This window comes from Furipterus horrens, unplaced genomic scaffold (genome assembly GCF_987537825.1).
Source record: "Furipterus horrens unplaced genomic scaffold, mFurHor1.1.pri manual_scaffold_1, whole genome shotgun sequence".
NCBI classification, from domain to species: Eukaryota; Metazoa; Chordata; class Mammalia; order Chiroptera; family Furipteridae; genus Furipterus; species Furipterus horrens.
This window is the reverse complement of record NW_028327171.1, coordinates 178653567-178674073: the sequence shown is the minus strand read 5'-3', so window position 1 is coordinate 178674073 and position 20507 is coordinate 178653567. Positions and strand designations below refer to the sequence as shown.

General features: G+C 34.3%; 1 long non-coding RNA gene across 2 annotated transcripts in view; it reads right to left on the bottom strand.

The window, feature by feature from the left end:
* Nucleotides 1–355: 355 nt before the first annotated feature.
* LOC150022356 (uncharacterized) overlaps nt 356–20507 on the bottom strand; it is a 33949-nt gene continuing 13797 nt past the window's right edge. The window contains exons 2-3 of one of the 2 annotated variants that reach the window (XR_016509486.1): nt 6470–6615; nt 356–572 (exon numbers count right to left, since the gene is read on the bottom strand). This is a non-coding gene — a long non-coding RNA (uncharacterized LOC150022356). Of the gene's footprint in view, nt 573–858; nt 1018–6469; nt 6616–20507 lie in introns of those variants that run through there. The other variant, XR_016509491.1, reaches the window with a different exon arrangement.

Here is a 20507-nt window from a genome sequence, read left to right as displayed (position 1 = left end):
AATGATTTCTGACAGAAGGTTGACTATCAAATAGCTATCTACTTTGCCTCTCTTTTGTATTTATCATATATGCTTTGATTGAAATCAGCAATAAACCAATGAGATGTTTACTCACAGATACTATTGCTCTTCATTTGGGTGTGGATAATGAACACTAAGAAGACATGCAGAGTTTCCAGGGAGTAATTGATTGTGATGTTTTGTGTTATCATGTGGTTATTCTCAAAAAAAGAAGAGGCACTAAACTATCATTACCTGCCCAAGAGTTATAAGCAAGGGCCATGCAGATCAATGAATCTTCAATGAAAATCTGTGTAGCACACACTGTCACTATCTTATTCTTACAAATAAGAAGCAAGAATGAACTGTTTTTATTGAATTCATGGGCAGGGAGGGCTTTTTGGATTGTGTAACCCCAATTCTTCTTTTAACAATGAGGGAAATGAGGGCCAAAGATGTTTAAATATTAACTTGAGGTGACAAAGCCAACCAGTGGTAGAAGTAGGATAGAAGTCGGACATTCTAACTAAAATTTCTTCCACTTGTTTTAAGTTCTGGCAGAAGATCATACTCTGTAAAAAATGCAAAAGCAAAATTGGTAGTATATTCATTTTGAACAAGCACATTAGTCAGTCATTAATTATATGCATATATTTATTGTTCATATGGTTAATAGTTATGTGTCAGGCAGCTCATAGTTGATATTAGTTTTATATAAAAAAACCAAGATTTCACAGGTATTATTTTTCCTTAGTTATGTCTTGAATAAAAGCAAGACAATGTCAGCTTTCCCTTTAACTCTGCAGAGATAAATATGATTTACAGTGCCTAATGTAGTTACTTACTTCAGGACCTATGAAATGTCAAGTCCAGACTCCAGGCTTTGTATTCTCATTTGGATTTCCTATACTTTCTGGAAGAGTTGTTAGGAGGAGTTTGTACCAGATGGTCGGGTTCCTAGGAGCTTGGATTAAAACTTGCCAGGAAAACGATGTGATATGAAGGCTGCCTGATGGTCTAGGAGTGGACAAAGAGGGGGAGGGAGAAGTAAAGGGAAGCAGTAGAAGAGAGGAACTAACTAAGAAATGCAAGTAAAGTATTTAAGGATATAAAGAAAAAATGGAGAATGTAAGGCAGTAAGGTAGGCCTGGAAATGTTTATCGAATTCCTGCCTATAAATGTAAGATATTATGCTAAAAAAATTCAGTTAACTCATTTAATTTTCCCAACTTCAGATCAAATCCCATTCTACAGGTTAGTAAATAAGTGAGACACATTAAATCATGTGCACAAGTAAGTATCCTGTACTCACAAACTGTATTTAGTAAGAGCCAGGACTAGGATTCAAACCCATACCTTTGGCAGGAGAAAAAGCTCGAAAATGCTTCTCAGACTGTTGGTTCATGGCTAGTGAGGACCTTGAAAAGGTAATCTTTCTCACAAGATTAATTCAGATGGCCCTATAGTGCCTGCCCTTAGGAATTTCAGTGGGTTCCTTAGTAGACAGCCCTGAACAAAATGAAGCCAATTTTTAAGTCCTTACTCGTCTCATTACTGAAGATTGAAAGATGGGAGGGAAATCCAGAAGAGTAGAAATGATAATGTAGGACTTCCAAGAAATGAGGGTGTGTAATGCTTTTTTTCTTTGTTTGCAGAAATCAACTAAACAGAGTGGAGACTAGTCCCCATATGGGGAGGAGTGTGTGTGTGTGTGATGACCATGGCAGTGGTCCTATATGTAAAAGTGGGCTGGAATCTGGAACCCTATATGATTAAGATTGTAATTACTCCCTAGCTCTTCATTGTCCAAAAATACGACGTAATTTGAGAACAATATTACTTGCTGATTAAATTGCATCACACACATTTAAGCACATCCAAATGGCCAACATATGCATTAAAATATTTTAAAATCACAACTTGCACTTAAAAAAATGAATATATTTATTTACATAAGAATGAAATAATTTCATTACATATAAAGAACTAAATATGAAAAATTATGAAGAAGAAAGTAAAAATTCAGCAGAAATCTCTATGACAGAAGAATCTGTTTAAATATTTGCTGAATAGCATTTAAGATATCTCTTTCTGTGCATTTGGGTCTTACACTTCACAGCCTTTTCAGTAACAAAGAAGAAATTTTGGTTTCCTGTCTACTTACTCTTATCAATAAGGGACTCTCAAGAGACCCCACGTTGGGTGTTCTATAAATGTCCAATGAATGATGTTATTGGTAGCTGACCCCAGAAGTCCCATTTTTTCATATATGAAGGGAACAGCCCCTAATTATTTTGCACAGGATATGGTTTATTCAGGGTGAGAAACCTTTCTAAATGGATTGGCACTCCTATGATTATTCATGCTTGAAAAAGCATGAATAAAAGAATAAAAGAGTAAAAGAGGGAGTAAAAGAGTAAAAGAGTGAGAGTTTCATGAGAAGTTGGGACGTGACGGTGGCCGCATGGATAGATTGATGGGGCAGCATGTGCCAGTGGAGGCCCACTGACCCAGCCTGATTGCTTTTGTACAGGCAGAATCAGAAGAAGCCGCAAGGGCAGCTTCACTTCTGAGAGTAAAGAGATCGACAGCGGGAAAAGACGGAGGAACCGTGGTGGCAATGGACTTGGAGGCGGGCTCTAGCCCAGCTCTGTCAGTAACTAGCAAGTCCCTTAATCTCATCAAACTTCTGGCTCTTCATCTGATTTGAGGACATTGGACCTGGATATTCTCTATAGTTTGTTTCAGTTAAAACATTTTGAAATGTTATGACCAACTTCAGTTATATGAAAAATTTGAACTGCTATACAGTTAGAGATAGCATCAAGCAAGTTTGAGGAAAAACAAAGATCAAAAAATTGGAAAAAATGTATATGTCCATCAAAAAAGGGAAATAGTTAAATAAATGATGGTTTAGCCATCCACTGGAATATCATGCAGTTGTAAAAAGAAAGCAGAAACTTTATATACTGATATATTATAGAAAATTCTTCAAAGTGTAGGAAAATAAGAAAGGAAGGTACAGAGCAGTGTGAAAAAGAGAAAAATAAAAGTGTATATAAGCATGAACCCTCCCTGGATGGATAAACAAGAATTTGTAACGTTGGTTGCTTTTGAGGGAGGAGCCTGGGAGGCGAGGGCCCAGCACGTGGGGGGAAGACTTCTTACTGGATACTCTTTTGTCCCTTTTGACTTTCAAACCATAGGAATTTTTACCTGTTATACCAATGAAGAAAAACTTAAATAATTCAAGATGTCTCTGTATGTATATACAAATAGATAGCTAAGTAAAAATAATTTTGAAATGGGATAATACTCTGCATGCAATTTTTTAATTAAAACATAACATTTCACATAGATTTAATAAAAAGCCTAAAACTGAAGTAGTTTCTTACCTTCAGATTAATTATGTTTTTAATCACAAAGACATATTAGGGTTTGAATATTTTTCTAGAATTAAAAAATTCTAAAAATTTAAGAGATTGAGTTATGCATTTTTAACTAGATTTTTTCAACAGTAGAGAGTAGCTACAGATTATCAGCTATGAATAGGCATTAGAATAGTTAGACACTTTTCTTCATTTTCCCTTAATACCAGTTTCTTCAGGCATTACTGAGCTAATTTTGCTTTTGCCTCATTTTCTTTTTTTAAAAAGATTTTATTTATTTATTGTTAGAGCAGAAAGGAGAGAGAAAGAGAGGAAGAGAAACACTGATGTGTGAGATCAACATCAATTGGTTGCCTCTCACAAGCTCCCAGCCGGGGACCTGGCCCACAACTCAGCCGTATACCCTAACCAGGAATTGAACTGGTGACTTTTTGGTTGGCAGACCAGCCAGGGCTCATTAAAAAAAAAAAAAAAAAAGTTAAATTTCTGTTTCTTCTTATATTTTATGTATTTTTGCAAACAAACTTTGGTTTATATAATAGGAACAAGACAGAACACAGATAAATCACAGATATGCATAAAACATTGGAAGTTATTAAAAATGTTAATAATCCTGGCTTATGATTTCTCAATAATTTTTTTGTGTGCAATAGTATGTATAAAGGTTACTCCCAAATTATATTTTATTACTGATACAGTTCAGAACAACACAGAAGTCTCTCTTTTGAAATCAGTATTCACCTTTTCATTAATGTTCTTCAAAATTGTCATGTCTTCAATTTACCACTTATAACAAGTAGAAAAATAATTTGCTTTGCTTTGGTACCAAAACTGTGTGTTCTAGTACAGTGATGCCATGAGGTGAGTGACTCCTGACTTACTAGTTTTTAAATTATAGGTTGTTAAGTAAGACCTGCCAGGATCAGGTCTAAAAGTGAGTTATTTTTCACATATCAAAATCAAGTTGAAATATTGGCTTGCCAGTTAAGATTAATTAACTGGAGGCTACGCTTGCACATTGGCTCATTAGCAGAAGAAAAATTGGCCCACTCTAATCACTCACAAAATTTTAGTGAAAAAGTCAATGATTAATGTAAGCAAACCTCTTACAAATGTAACTCCTTTACTCATTAGAAAAGAAAGAAAAATTTATTTTTCCTCTGCAAGGTAGAGATAATTATCCAGCATTCAATTCTGCAGCTGTTTTCTCTTCTTCAAATGACCACTCACTCTTTTCAATATTAGAAATCATAAAAAATCATATGTGATCTTCCGTAGTTGACCGGTGATGGATGTTAAAACAATAGTAGGATTACATACACAGTGGCTCTGTCATAAGTAGACTTGAGCTTGGACAAGGTTCTTAGCCCTATGAGCCTTAGTTGCATTTGAAAAAATGGTAGAGGTGTACTAGTAGATCTCTAAATGCCTTCTATTTGTAAAATTTTTATTCCTAAATTATGAATTCCTAAATGTTGAAAATATGAGCACCCTCTTTGTTGTTCCTGATGTCAAGTGTCATGGCAATAATTTTAAAACATTTTAAAATTATTTTATTTTTTCCTTTTTTTAAAAGGAATAGTATACAATGTTATATTAGTTTCAGATATATAATATAGCGATTGGACATTTTTACACCTTGCAATGTGGTCAACATATTAATTCTAGTAATCATCTGCCACTGTGCAAACTTATGACAGTATTATTGACTATATTCCCCCTCACCTTTTTCATCCATCCCCTTACCACCCTCACCTCTAGCAACACCTTCAGTTTGTTTCTATGAGTTTGTTATTTTAGGTTTCACATATAAATGAAACTATATGGTAGCTGCCTTTCTCTGTTAGACTTATTTCATTTAACATTATACCCCCTAGGTCTGTCCATGTTGTTGCAAATGGCAAGATTTAATTCTTTTTTTTTTCTGTATAATATTTCATTGTGTGTGTATAATGTGTGTATATATGTGGATATCACACCTTCTTTATTCATCTATCAAAGGACTCAAAACATTCTGGAAACAAAAATATACCGACTTTAACTTAAGCTTTAAGTGGTTTTGTGAAATAAAACAACTATAATTGAATATCCAATATCAATACAGAGGGTCGTCACTGATCATATTTCTGAGGCCCTGTAGTGCTTCAATCCATTGCATAAATGATTAACATTTCTTTGATTTCCACTACAGTGGCCATTTCTAAATATATGGAAAGGGCGAAACACTAATTTTGGTAAACAAGGCAATCTAGTTATCGCATAAATCAATGACTACATTCCTGCCCACTTTATGGTCAGTACAAATCCTAGGACTTGCAGCCAGGGTATCAAACCAAGAAAACCAAGTATCTTCTACTAACTTTTAGTATACTGTGTTGTTGTTGTTAAATTTGTTCTTTCTAGATCTGTTAGTAGGCTGAATGTAAGTGTAAGCTTTACAGTGTTGAGTTTTATATATATTCTACGTCATCATAGGTATTTCAGTGAGAATGTTGTATTATGTTTTTCTTACTAGATGTTCTATATGTAGGACAGTTTTCTAGTTAAGTGCTCTCTTACTCAGAAAATTGAGTCCATGAGTCTTAATTTCTCCTACTATGTAGAAAATGGCAGATCATGTTTAAGGAAGGCCCCTTAACTCCAAACTACTGTGTTTCTTTAACTTATGCTCAGAGTTACTGAGCCATCTCTATTTTTCTCATTTAGTAATAATACCACTCATTCTGAGTTTATCTATACTGGATATGCATAAGATTACTTTAGGATGGGGAGAGGCAGGCAAAGGGGGAAAAAGTGGGGACAACTGTAAGAGCATACAAAATAAAATATAATTAAAAAGAGATTACTTCAAAGATGCTAGTAGACTGATACAGTTAGATGTAAACTATTTAAAATGATTGAAAATTACATGTAGTTATCATTAAAAGAGAACAGACACTGAAAGCTTCATTCATCATCTGAGTTTAGCAACCACAGTCATTACATCTTAGATATCAGTTTAGAATTTGAATTCTTTAATTCACTGCTTATCTTGGGACTGAATATCATACCCAACAGGAGTCATGTGTTTGTTTCTTTACCTCAAAGCTGTGACAGCTTCTTCTGGCAATCTTTACAAAGTGATTTCAAAATAATGTTTGGTCTGCAAACTGTTGTTCTTCCTTGCCTGGTGAGTAATGAAACTTGGGCATGTTGCTTCCTGCTGTTGCATTGCTTCCAAAGAGCACTGTAATTGTAAATAAAAGAAGGATTAATAAAAATGGTGAAATCTGCATCTCATTTTAGGGATTACTTTTTTAAACCCAATCTTTGTTCCAGAAGCTTACAAGTTTTTTCATAATTCTACCCTTTTCCTTGACAGAGCAGTGGTATATGGCATAGTCAAGGAACATAAGCAGCTTTGAGTCTACTATAAAACTACCTATTAGTTTTAAGAAAATTATTTAAAAACTCTGAAACTCATTTCTTCCTTTTGTAAAATTTTATAATATGTGTAACTTAACAAAAACCTCACCCAAAGATATGTTTATTGATTTTAGGGAGAGAGGAAGGGAGGGAGGGAGAGGAAGAGAAACATTAATAGTTTGCCTCCTGACCATGCCCCAACTGGGGATAGAACCCGCTACCTAGGAATGGAACCTGTGACCTTTTGGTGTAAACTCCGACCAACAGAGCCAGCTGGCCAGGGCAATATATGCAACATTTCTGAAAGATGACACAGTACTTATGAAGGAGGGCTCTTAGATTAGACAGATTGATTTTGAATTTTGACTCCAATCCTTAAGACTTGTGTGATTTTATTCCATCAACTTAGTCTCAGACTCAATTATTTCAGTGGTACAAATAGAATTAATAGTACTTTGGGGGTTTGTACTGAACATTAAATCAGAAAATCCATGTAAAACATTTAGCACAGTGCCTGGCACAAATACATACTTATTAACTGTTGGATATTATTAACGCTGACTAAACACAATGCAGACCCATGCAGAAAGCACTCTATTATTGCTGAGCATGTAGGAGGCTTAGTAAGGTATTCTTAAGTAATAATTATAGTTAGTCTCTTTGTGTATCTATCATCTAATATCTTCTGAGAAGATATTGCTGATAGGACATCTATTCAGGCATTAAATTATGGTAGAGATGACTCATGTTTGGTCTGTCCTACTTTTCCACCCCTCTGGATCCTGCATGATTTTTCTCAGATTGAATTGTCCTTTTTATTTCCAACTGCACACCAGGTTGCTATCTAGTGCCAGTATTTCCTAATTGTGTAGTATCCAATTAGTCTTTATTCTGATGAAGGAGGGTTCTTAAAATTCTGTAACAGGTCTTTTATCTTGGATATTTGAAAGTTCTATGTTTTCTTTGACCAAATACAAAGGATAATGATACTGATTTTATTATTAGTACATATCTGAAAGCAATTGTAATATAATAAATAATGCATATTTTTGTTTTCTTTACTCCTAGAAAATGAGTGCAGTTTAAGGAAAAACTTTTCCCTGAGTGATAGGTGATTTCAGTTACTTACAGCAAATATTCTTCTGTGGAATATACACAGTAGTAACTATAATATATGTAAATAGTACACAATTTTGCTTACATATTTCATAGGCTAATATATGTCTTTAAAGGAAAATATAGTATAACATGTTCTAGAGGGAATATTTACCTGAACAATTTCTCTTATTGTCATTAATGTGGTAATTAAAATAAAATTTATTTTTGCTAATTAAAGGTAATTACATTTTGAACAGTGTACATGTGTGTATATATATATATATATATATATATATATAATATATTATAAAAAAAGGATTTTGACTTTTAAAACATCATCCATTTTCTCAATTCTCACAATCACAGAATGTTATATGTAGTTATTGAAATATACTATAGTACAGAGATTGAAAGAGTATCTTGAATAACTGATTAGAGATAAAAATAATCAAATTTCTTCATCTGTATACAAACACACATACAAACTGATATGTATATATGTAATTTTTTTAACTTAAAGTGTTTTTTTGGGGAAAGTCCTTATCAGCTACTCAGTGAGAGGGGCAAACATATAAAAAATTCACTTCAACTCAGGACTGCCAATGCCACAATCTTATTTTTCAAGAGTCACCTCCTCCTTCTTCTGCCCTTCAATATTTTTTTCTTTGGGAAATCATATAGGTTTATAAGATACAGGCACATAGAAAAACACTTTATCATTATTATAAGATTCTCTCCAAACCCTGATTCCATTACTTAATGATCTAGGAAAGACCATGTTGAGGATTCTTTATAGCTCAGAAAAATAAACATTGTCTTAGAATCAAAGTGGATTTCTCTGTTATGTTTGCCCTAAACCCAAATAACCCTTGGTCTCTCATTTATACGATGAGAGAAGCCAAGGCTCACTGGTAGTGTGACAATCAGGTAGAAGAAGTAGACCTGCTGGGCACCTCTATGACTGGTAGCCAAATTGGCTTAACTGCTTCACTGGAGACATTTATAAGGTGCTGCAGCTCCCAAGAGGCACTGGATTCCTCTCTTGCAGCTTCAAGGTGATAGATACTCAGAGGCTCTAAAGGAGAGCTGGGACTGGACTCATGACTGAATTTCAAAATTGGTAGTACTGAGATCCAACAAAATGCACTTGCCCATCCTAATGACCCTTCCTGAAGGGATGATGAAGGAAGGGAAGGAATAAAGAGAGGCCCTTAAGATTTTTTCTAAGTTCAGCAAGCGCCTGTCATCCTTTCATACATTTTTTTTTGTGAACACTAGAGATTTCCAGTCCAAATGCTCTTTTAAAAGTCTAATGGTATATTTGATAATATACATTTATCATTATGGCTTTGATATATAAAAGTGAGCTTTTAGAGACTTTATTATTAAGATAAATCATTTTATGAAAAAAAGGGAAACAGAGAGCAGTTATTTATCTTCTTCCAAATACTATAGATTTGTTCATCTATTCCCTTACTTCTTGGTATTATAAAAACGAGAAGATCCTGCATTACTCATGATAATCTCTCATGTTTTCTCTTGTGCCCTAGATCCTAGAATAAAATTTATTTTTTGTTTTAGATACATACAGAGATATCTCTCTGGTCTTGGAATGTATTGCTATTTCCCAGGGTAATAAATCAAGGAGGCTGACTGGAAACCTCTAAAATAACTAAATAACCAAGCTGTAGAGCCACTAACAAGCATATGCAATTCATCACTTAAATGATACATGCCACAACAGGTAAGAGTCTGTGAATGATGTGCTATTTCTCTTATTATTTATATTTAGTTTTATCAGGGTAAGTCAACTAGGGCAGAGACTATGAAGAAGAAGGTATAGAGAGGATAGATACAAGGAAGGAAAGCTTTATATTTTATTGATTTCAGAGAATAACAGTTTTTTATTTATAGAGGTAGAAGAGGATATTAAGGCTTTAACTTTTTATATTACGGCACCATGACTATGCTAAAGATGTTATTTTAACCAAAGATCAAGAAAAAAAAGTTTAACTACTATTAATAATACACATGTGTGTAAGGTCTGTTTTAGTACATTAAAAAAAAATTCACCTAGACGATTGTTCTCAAACTTTAATTTGTTTATCCATTAATCCAAGGCTGTTTAAAATTCAGATCTCAGGTTTCCTCTTAAGATTCTGATTTACTTCTAGGGTGAATTCCAGAAGCTGCGTTTTAAACTAGCATCTGTGAGATTCAGATGTGGGTGGTTGGTATGTTTTCCCTTGAGTTCTGCCAGAGCTTGGGAACGTTTGGAAAACAGGACAGGTACTCTTTTTTTTTTTCCTTTTTAAAAACTTTATTGAAAGAGGGATAGGTACTCTTAACCAAAAATAAATAATTCCTGTAAAATAAGATCAGTTTAGAGCTTGGCAACACCCCTGCCCACCTTACTGTCATTGCTTTTGTAACTTTGATAGCACTGTTTGAGGCATCTTGCTATTCTTGTGGTTTGAGTCAGGGAGGCAGTCTCTGTTGCTGAGAAACAGAAATCAATTTCAATTGTGATTAAGCACAAAACAAACAAACAAACAAACAAAACCTACTCAAAATCTTTTCTAAGCTCACAGAATTGTTGGAAGTCTGAAGGACCAATCTTGGAAAAGGAGCAGAACTCAAGGCGGTTGTGGGTGGGGCTCCGAGGCACCTGGCAGGAAAAACCAACTGCCTGTAAGGCTGACCTGCAGGGTGAGTTTGGACCATGTCCTGCTGCTGTTGCCCAGGCCACTGATAAGACCCCCACTGCAAACAGCTCCTCTTGCTTGCTCAGGAGTCAAAGTTCTGGGGAGAGTGTTTACAATTTGTTCTGTTCCCCATTCCTGGCTGGTGATAAAGACAGGAGAGAAATCGTAAAAGCAGATTTCTGAAACTGTTTTGATCCTTAGATCAGGCACCAAAGGGCTTTGATCTCTGTGGCTTTATTTCATACAGTGATCCTGATGAAAAAACATAGATATCAATCATATGATTTACTATTCACTCTGACTAGTACAGAGTAAGTGGAAAAAGCAAAAGGCTATTTGTATGCAGACACTAAAATTTAACATTCTTCATGACATTATTCAAAACATTTCTCATATATATGGAAGTTTTTGTATTTTGTTCTATATTATACCTATATTGTTCTAATATAAATATAATGTTTAAAATGACTTACTCTCAAAGACAAGAAGTACAAAACTAGAGTGAGACATATTTATTGTATTATTTCATACACTCCTTTGCGTAATACTGACTATATTTATCTTGGTTTAAGAATTATAATAATATGGTATCTACTAAAGATGTATCATTACTTACTATTTATTTTAATTTTTCTCTGTATTTGTTATATATAACAACTAATCAACTCACAGAATAGGGCATTTAGATAACATAAAGTTCATTATTCATTTGTTAAACAAAAAAAATTAAACAAATTTAAGCCTTATTCAATTTTTCTGAAACATTTGACTCCCCAGTTGATTATGTCTAATATCTAAACTCTAGGTATTATATTTGTATTACTATTTTAAATTCTCAGAAAAGACGAGTTCATAAGATGGAACATAAATGAGTGGTAGAACAGAAATTAACTGTACGTGGGCATAAGGTCTCTTTGGAGGTATAAAAATGCACTGAAAATAATTTATGATTGTGGTTGCATTACTTGGTAAAGTTGCTAAGAACAATGAATTGTAAAATTGAAACGGGTAAATTTTACTATACGTAAATTATATCTCTATAAAGTTGTTTAAAAAGTGAATGCTGAAAGTAAAATCCTTTTACAAAGGCAGATAAAAATGTGTGAGATATGGGAGAAACATCTGAAAAATGTGTTCATTGCAGTTCAGTGTATCAATCTTGTAAATCACAAACTTTCTTAATAAACAGTTTTATCTTAAGATATATTATTACATATTTTATAATTTTATACTGTGAATGATTTTCTTAAAAAAAGTTTATATAGTTTATATAAAATGGGAACTACTTTAAATGAAAACTGCCCTTTCCACCCAAAATAATTCACTAATTGTGAAAGTTTGTTATTTTGAGGAAAACTATAATAAGTATAAATAGCATCTAAAATTCAAATTTTATAAATGAAGGCATTTTATATGTCATGATATACAATAGATTGAAGAAATGGTGTGGAGGTGTTTCAAATATGGTACAAAAAGCATATATTTGCATCTTACACCAAGGGGCTATTCTGCATTGTTGCTCATAAATTAGATTCGTTAAGTAATTAAACTGTGAGATTTTGAAGGTCAAAGACATAGTTTTCTTGGCATATTTTACTTGTACTGTTCTGTATATTTTTAATAATAGTACAATAGTGGGCCAAATTCTAAAAGCAATTCAATTATAGAAAATGATAATACTCAACTGAGAGAGCCATTTATCATTTTTAATCTATTTTTTGCAGGCACAGACTTTGTAATGATATAGTTTTAGGTAATAACATACAAATATATTTAGTCTTAATAATTCATGAAGTACTAAAATGTTGAATAACTTTAATTAGACCCACAATAAATTTATTGCCTGGAAAAATATAGCACAGATTCACATATTTTAATTTGCAACTGTAAAGTTTATGATATGTTAAATATTTGAACTGAATAATTTTTCATTCACTTTTAGAATTTGTAGGTCTCAGGAGAATCCTGTTACAAGATACCCTACTTTCTCCTACTTCGTTCATCTCTGGTAGCAAAAAACTTGTAGAACCTGGATTTTTTCCCCCCAATTTACTTGTTTGCTATATCATTGTTGTCATCATTTGTTGTTATTATTTTGTTTATGTCATTACAGAATATTAACTTCATTTTTTCCCTGTTCTTCCTCTTTCTCAGAAAGGTTTGAAATAGACACCAAGCACCTCATTTCCTAGGCCTTCTAATGTCTTAATATACTGTTTTCAGAATCAAGGAAGAGGCAGTGGCAGGATCAATTGTCTTCACTCTGCAATTTCTTGGACTCATTTATTCTGCCTTTCAATTTTGAATGTTTGAGAGAAATTAGAGTTTGGGGATATAATAGATTGTATGGCTATGTATATACACATGAAAAGTTATCAATTCATGATTACTTAAATGGTTTGATTACTATCAGCTCTCCTGTCCTTTTATTCTTTGCTTAGGGATTATTAGACCTCTAGTAGACTAAATTTTTAAATCATCATAGGCATAGTTATCTCCAACCAGGTATGTTGGGTGGTAAAATCCTTCAATAAAAAATTAAGAGATATTTTGTTACATAGACATTTGAAAAAGAAAACTTAGCTTGAGATATAGGAGAATTTATAGGTCAGGAAGGAATATTTAAAGTCTTTGCTTGAAACATTCTGCATCTGAAAGACACATTTGCTTAGACATATTAGAAAAACATTTGTATAGTGGACATCTACAGAATATATGTGTTTAAAGAAAATTCTAATAGCGGGAAAGGACATATTTAAAACTAAAGGTCCAATTGAACATTTTTAAAGCCCAGTTTAAAAAATCTTGTCAAGAATGAAACTGTGAAAAATAGAAATAGAATTAGTAATGTAGTGAGGTTGACTTTGGGAATATTTTAGTAAATATAAACCCCACTAAATTTACAAGCATATAAAGTGCAGGCAGCATTGTAAAACTTGAAGAAAAGAGGTCTCAGTCTTCAATGATGGTTGCGGAGGATATTTGGGGGACCATTGCAGTAAAAGGGATGCCTAAGGACAAGGAAAAGCAAGAGCTGAAAAGAGACTTTAGACAATGGGAAGAGAGGTAAAGCCTTTTACAGTAGCTCTTAGGAAGCATTTTAAGAACAGGTCTAATTCAATAATCCCAGAGCTCATGTGGTGTGCAAGTGTGAGAACCAGGAAGGAGTCTTCTGAAGCAAGAAGGAGCAAGAGGCTGAAGGAATTTCTGAGCAGGAAGTAATGTCATGTGTCAGGTGACCGAAATACAAACTAAAATACATACATACATACATACATGCATGGCACACAAAAAGAAGAGGAGGCAGTAGGAAATGTGAGGCAAGAGAGCCTGTGAATGCTTTCTAGGTGGCTGATTATCACTGTTGTGAAGCATCTTTCTCAGAAAGAGAGGAGAATCTGTATCTCTTGAGTGAGTCCTGTAACTCAGAATTGAAGTACAAGGATGTGGGAGTGATGAGGGACATGGAGAGAATCTCAGACATGTTGGAATGTGAAGTTATGAGGGGATTTGGGCTGTAGTAACTGCGAGGGTTAAAAAATATTTTTTTTTCTGCCTTCTAAATTCTTCTAGCTGAGCTTAATAATAAAGGAAACAGAGACAAATTAACAAGGGAAAAGTGTCCAAAGTTTATTATATGAATGCACATTTGAGAGTGCTATATACAAATAAGACATGAAATGCATTTGACCATTGAGGTTGATATGCTATCATGGACAAAGAAGTAATTTTGGGGCAGGGACCTGAGATTTCAAAGGGAAGTAGGCAATTTACAGGTAGTTGAAGAAGGGCAAAACACACATGGCAGGCAAACTCTTGCTTGGCAATACAGAAACTGTGACAGACGACATGGAGTGATGTAGTTAACAGGCCCTTGCTTGAAGCCTTTCTATCTACTATGCTTAAGTGAACATGCTAAGACCCCCACCAGTGGAGCAGGTGCTTCCATTAGAAGCTTCCAGGCAAGAAAAGGGGAAGGTCAAAGTGTTATTGGTGGAAGTCGAGTAGTTGCAGTATCATGAGGAAAAGAATTTCCTGAGACCCACACAGGAGGATGGGATTCTGTGGTAAATTTTACTGATAATGTAAAATTAAGGGTATTCCACTCCTGGTGGGGACTGATTGAAGGAAGGTGAAGGGATTAGTCAAAGAACATATATAAAGGACCCATGGACATGGACAATGGTGAGGGGACTGATTATGAAAGAGGGGGGCGAGCTGGCTGGAGGAGGGTAAAAAAATGGGACAATTGTAATAGCATGAACAATAAAATATTGAAAAGGGGGGGTCGCCTCCTCACTTCCCAATGTCCCATCTCCATCTGTTTCACTATAGAAAGATCAATCTTGCCTTTAGTAGGGCCAATACAAAATCTAGTGTCAAGAGTTTCTGCTCCATTTTAAAGCGCAGTCTCGTCCATCATCAGCTTGTTTAGCGTGTGTTCCTGGCTGCAATCCACTGCTGTGCTGAGGTATTCAGGCTCCTTCCTGGCACCTGTGTGTGGGGTTTGCATGGCCATAGGCCACATGGCTGCTAAGCCCATGTGGTTATGAAGAGAAAATGCGTGGTGCACAGTGTGAGTGAAGGTCATGAGCATGGAAGAGAGAGAGAGAGACAGAGAGAGACAGAGAGAGAGAGAGTGAGCAAGCTTCTCTGTTCCCTGGGATTATATATCTCAGGCTTGGAAAAGACTAGAAGCTTTTTCAGAATAACCAATCAACTGCCCAAGTTTTTATAGACTTTGCATGGGTCCACATTCCCTAGTTAGATTGGCAGTTCTCTATGGTCCAGCATCTTCCCCTGCTTCCCCAACAATCTGAAACCCGAATGGGGGATGGAGGAGTGTTAATTCCCTTGATGGAACAATGCTATAATCACCTGATGTGAGAAGCTACAGCTTCTTTGCTCAGCAAACAGGCTCAGGAGCCCCATTTTATTAAACTCAATGTCTAAGTCCCTTTGCTCCCCTTTTCTAGCTAAATACTGATAATACCAAAGGTTCTTTTTCAGTCTTTGGTTTCTTAACAACCAGCTTAAAACCAATAGCCCAAAAAGCAGTTTTAGGGTGGCAAAACTTTGGTCTCCTTTAAAATCACTGTTACAAAGGTCTAAATATTTTCAATGTAGATAGTCTTTACAATGGCAGCATCCAATCAAGTTTTAAGTTGGAGAACCCCATGCTATTGAAAAGAAATTTTTCAAGACCCCAAAAAACCTGGAACCATAATGTCTTTATCTTTTTCTTACATTTTTGTCAATTAAACGAAGTCTGTGATCAGTTGGTGAGACAGTCTATTATTGCATTAGAGAATTGGTGTATGATTTGTAAAATACTGTAATGTTTATTTGCTTTTTGGGTTTGATTCTAGTTTTATTTTTACTGATACACTAAATAATTATGAATCTAGTATTGCCATTTGTGTCTGGATATCAACTTTCCATCTATTCTAGGAATTTAAAAGTTTAGTATTTAGGAGATCACAAGCAAAAGTTTCTCTCTACATTTGATTTAGGTTCAAGATCCATATTCAAAGTGAAAGATTAGTGCCTAGTTAGGATGGAGCTGTGACACTTTCATCAAAACTTTCTCAGGCATCTGCCCAATAAGAAGCCTAAGCTTGATCAGATTCTGGAATGAAAGGCCTCTGGTTTTTGAGTAAACTATGAAAGAGAAAAGGAGAGAACTTTAATTAATCTATGGGAACAAAGGATATATTCACAAAAGAAAGAAAGACTTAGCGCCCTAAGTGTCAAAGAAAAGAACAGAAAAGATACATTGAAGAGTCTTGGCAAGCTTTCTCTATTGCCCTTGGATCCTTTGGGTTAGAAGAGTGAGGATATTATAAAAGGTATCTTTTTTTTGAGGCTTTTCTTATTTTTACTTTCTTGAAGTATTAAAATAATAAATAAAATATTAAACAATCTACTCTAGCATTTCTCAATTTTTTTCTCATCAAATATAATGCTCAGTGGTCAATACAGAAACAAGCAAACCAAAGTTTACATGTCAAAAACTGTTAGAAAAAGTAAACACTATACTCTACCTCTTCATTACAAAATGGAAATTAATCTCTGTTTTGAGAACTTTTTCACAATAACCTCAAACTCAGAATAATCCTTAGGTCAAAGAGGCATATTTTGAGGTAACATATTTTGGTCCCCTTTAATATATTTATATAAATACATAATTATTTACATATATAAATATATATGTGCTATAATCTCTAGTATGTATCTATGCTGCATATCTACAATCAAGAAAATTCTTTTTGAAACATAAAATAAATGATTAAATACTTCTTTTCAAGCTTTATTTATTCTTCAAGCTTTATGTTATTTATTTATTTATGATAGAGATTTTAAGAAATCTCAGGATAGGTTTTGTTAGAACAAAAATTTCACCAGACAAAGATAAACAGGCAAAGAAGATATTAGTTAAGCTACTGCAATAGAATAGTGAGAGCAGAACTAGGTTTGAACTCAACTCCACTGAAACAAAAGGCAGGAGGAGGACTTAAGCATTGGAGTAAGCTAGCGGAATTGTCCTGGAGAGTGTTAGTGGGAAGGTGATCGATGGGACATGTTGAGACATTCAGTTATTTTCTGAGTCTGTAAATGGTTATTCTCTGTGAGTAGAACGTGTATGTTTGCTAATTGGTGCTTATCAAAGAAATTAGACTTCTACCCTCCTAGATACTGGGAGATAGGGACGCTATCTTCCTTGATGATTACACTTAAAAAGGATGGCTTCCAGGTCTGTTAGAAAGGTATTGCTGGGTTATATTGCTGACAAGAGGCTTTACAAAGATAGTCAAATGCTGGAAACAGCCTGAGTGCCCAGCAGTAAATGAGTGGATCAAAAAACTGTGGCATACTTACACAATGAAATACTATGTATCAGAAAGGAGGAACTCCTACCTTTTGTGAGAGCATGGATGGAACTGGAGAGTATTATGCTTAGTGAAATAAGTCAGGAGGTGAAAGAAAAGTACCATATGATCTCACCTATAACAGAAACCTAATGAACAAAACAAACAAATGAGAAAATAGAACCGAGACATGGAAATAAGAAAAAAACAGCAGCGTCCAGAGGGGAGGGGAGAGGGAGAAAGAAAGGGAAGGGTCTAGTCAAGGAACTAGTATAAAGGACCCATGGACATGGACAACGGGGTGGGGACTGACTGTGGGAGAGAGGTGGGTGGTGGGGTGGGGGAGATCAGTGGGATGAAATTGGACAACTGTAATTAAAAAACAATAAAATTTAAAAAATCAGAAAAATATTTACATCTCAGAGAAGCAGGAAAAAAAGTTTATAATTACAGGCTAAATAAAGAAAATGCTTTAGGAGAGGCCAGTGCCTTGAGTCAGGAAGAAACCTGACTAAAGCCAAGTCAGACTGAGGGAATTGTTAAGACTCTCTTGATGAGTTTATCTGATTAGAATTCCTTGCTTGTAAATCTGAAGTTCCTAATTAAACAAGCAATACTTTGATATCGAAGAAGCATATGGGTGGTGTTTTGATCTTCAGTAAGTTTTCTCCTTGTGCTAAACTAGATGATGTAAAATGTAACCAAGTGTTAATTAGTTATAATGCAGATAATAGAGGTTCACTTTATGTGAACTTTCAATTTGTAATAAATTTTTATACCACTCCTACAGTGATTTCTTGATGTGTTAATTGATGAAGGGATTTCCTTTGCCTTTCTAATTCTTTGATGATTTTCTCCAATTTTCATCAGTTAGATATTTTTATTAGCATGTTGTTTAATTCCTTTCTAGTTTTCATTGAAATAAATAGGCTGCTTTGATGTGAGAACTATTGAATTTCCTTTTATTAAGGCACATAGATGGATTTAACGAAAAGCAAAAGTTCTGAATTCTCTGAGCTTTTCAAACTCTGCTTTCTAACATCCAGTTTATAGCACATTAGTTTTATAAATCCTTTGTCCTTGCCAGTACAAGGACATGGCATTTATGCATTTTTAATAGACAAGAAACATTTTCAATGCTTTAGTCTTACTGTTTTTCCCCCCAGTTTTCTCGCTTTAACGTAGCTTTTTCTTTCTCCTCAACTCCACCTGAATCTTTGGGGAAATATAATTACAAATGAAATCTGCCAACCCAGTGAATCCTCTCCACAAAATGTAGAAAATAATGAAACAGTTTTGTTATTATAAAATCATTAAATCAGATTGTGATGTACATCATAGACATAATGCTAAATGGATTGAAAATGTAAAAAGAAATCCTAGTCTTTTTATATAGCTACAAAGATACAATTAATTACATGCATGTCAATTGTCTTTATCCAAGGAAAAAGAAAACTTCATTCATCTTCTTGACAAGCAGGAAGTTACAACATGGAGTCAGGCATCTCAACTAAACCCCCATGGAGTCAGGGAGACAGAGCACCAACCTTCCTGATGTCCAATTTCAAAAGGGATGGCTTTGAGACACCCAGGAAAGACCTTCTGAGGATGCAAAACTGGCAAGGGGCTCATTAGACTTTTGAAAAGATTGACTTACATTGTATAAAAGACAGAGAAAGCATTTATAGTTCAAGTCTTTTAAAGGAAATGGTAAAGACAAGGGAGGGGTGAGGAAATGCTCTTTATCTTTTCACTCTATGAAAGAATTAAAAATTTTTAGCTTTGTGTTCACTCGTACAATGTATGCAATATACTTTTAGACTTTTGCCCAAACTTTTAAACTATTTTAAATATAACTTAAATTGATATATTTAACCACATTTTAACAGGTGCAGCAGCTATAACTCCCTAAACAAGTGCTTTTTTGACTAAAGGCATCTGCTGTGAATTAGTGAAAACACCTTTCCATTTCACCAGAAATTATTTTTTAAATCTCATAAAACCTGTTTTTTAAAAAAACAATATAAGGACTAGATGCATATCTGGAATCTTACAGTGATTTCAAATAAATGAGGTTTCATAAGTAATTAATAGTGAGAGCCACAGGACTCTCTTTATAACCAAAATCACAGAGGTAGATTTTCAAAGCCATACTTTAATTTATAAAATGGGAAAATTGTAACGGACATATATTTTTTCAAACAGAATCATGTTTAGAGTCCTTAAATTTATTTTTTCATTCATTAAAAAATTACTTATTAAAAGCCCACTGTATATAAATCACTATTCTGGGACTAGAGAAAGATTTAGTGAACAAAAAGACTAGGTGTTTAAAGGTGCTACTGTTTACCATGATTTTGAATGTTCAAGGAATCAGGAAGAAAATAATGTTTGCACTTACATAATTTATTGGAAAGACATTGCATTCCTCAAGAACAAATGTTAATAGATATTTGTGCTTGTCCACATTTTAAAGTACTTCTGTTTGCAACTTTTCCATATATATCTCTCTGAGGTGATCTTTTGCAGTATTGCTGTGGCATAAATTTGAATATAAGGTGTTGCAAAACAGGAGATCTGGAACAGGTACATTATTTGTTAAGTGAAGTTAGTGAGCTGCTGTGAAGCACATCACAATTTGACTGTAATTCTCTACTTATTTTTAAGTATATATGTAATAATACTTGTGAAATTATTTAGTTTTTGAATTTTGGGGTAAGTTTGTGTTCATTGTTTATACTCAGAGTTTTAGGATATATCATTTTGCAAGCTGACACTTTAAAAAAATGCTTTTTGTGATTCATTACTTCCTTTTCGCTTTCAGTTAGCATTTTGTTAAGCCTTTTTGAAAGTTTAAATATTGAGAGTGCAGGGATAAGATTGCCCCTTGAAGGGTTTTGGTCAAGGCTGTAAAAATGGGGAGTAATAAAACCCTGGCTGGTGTGGCTCAGTGGATTGAGCGTCGACCTGCGAACCAAGTGTTGCTGGTTCGATTCCCAATCAGGGCACATAACTAGGTTGCACATCAGGTTCCCAGTTGG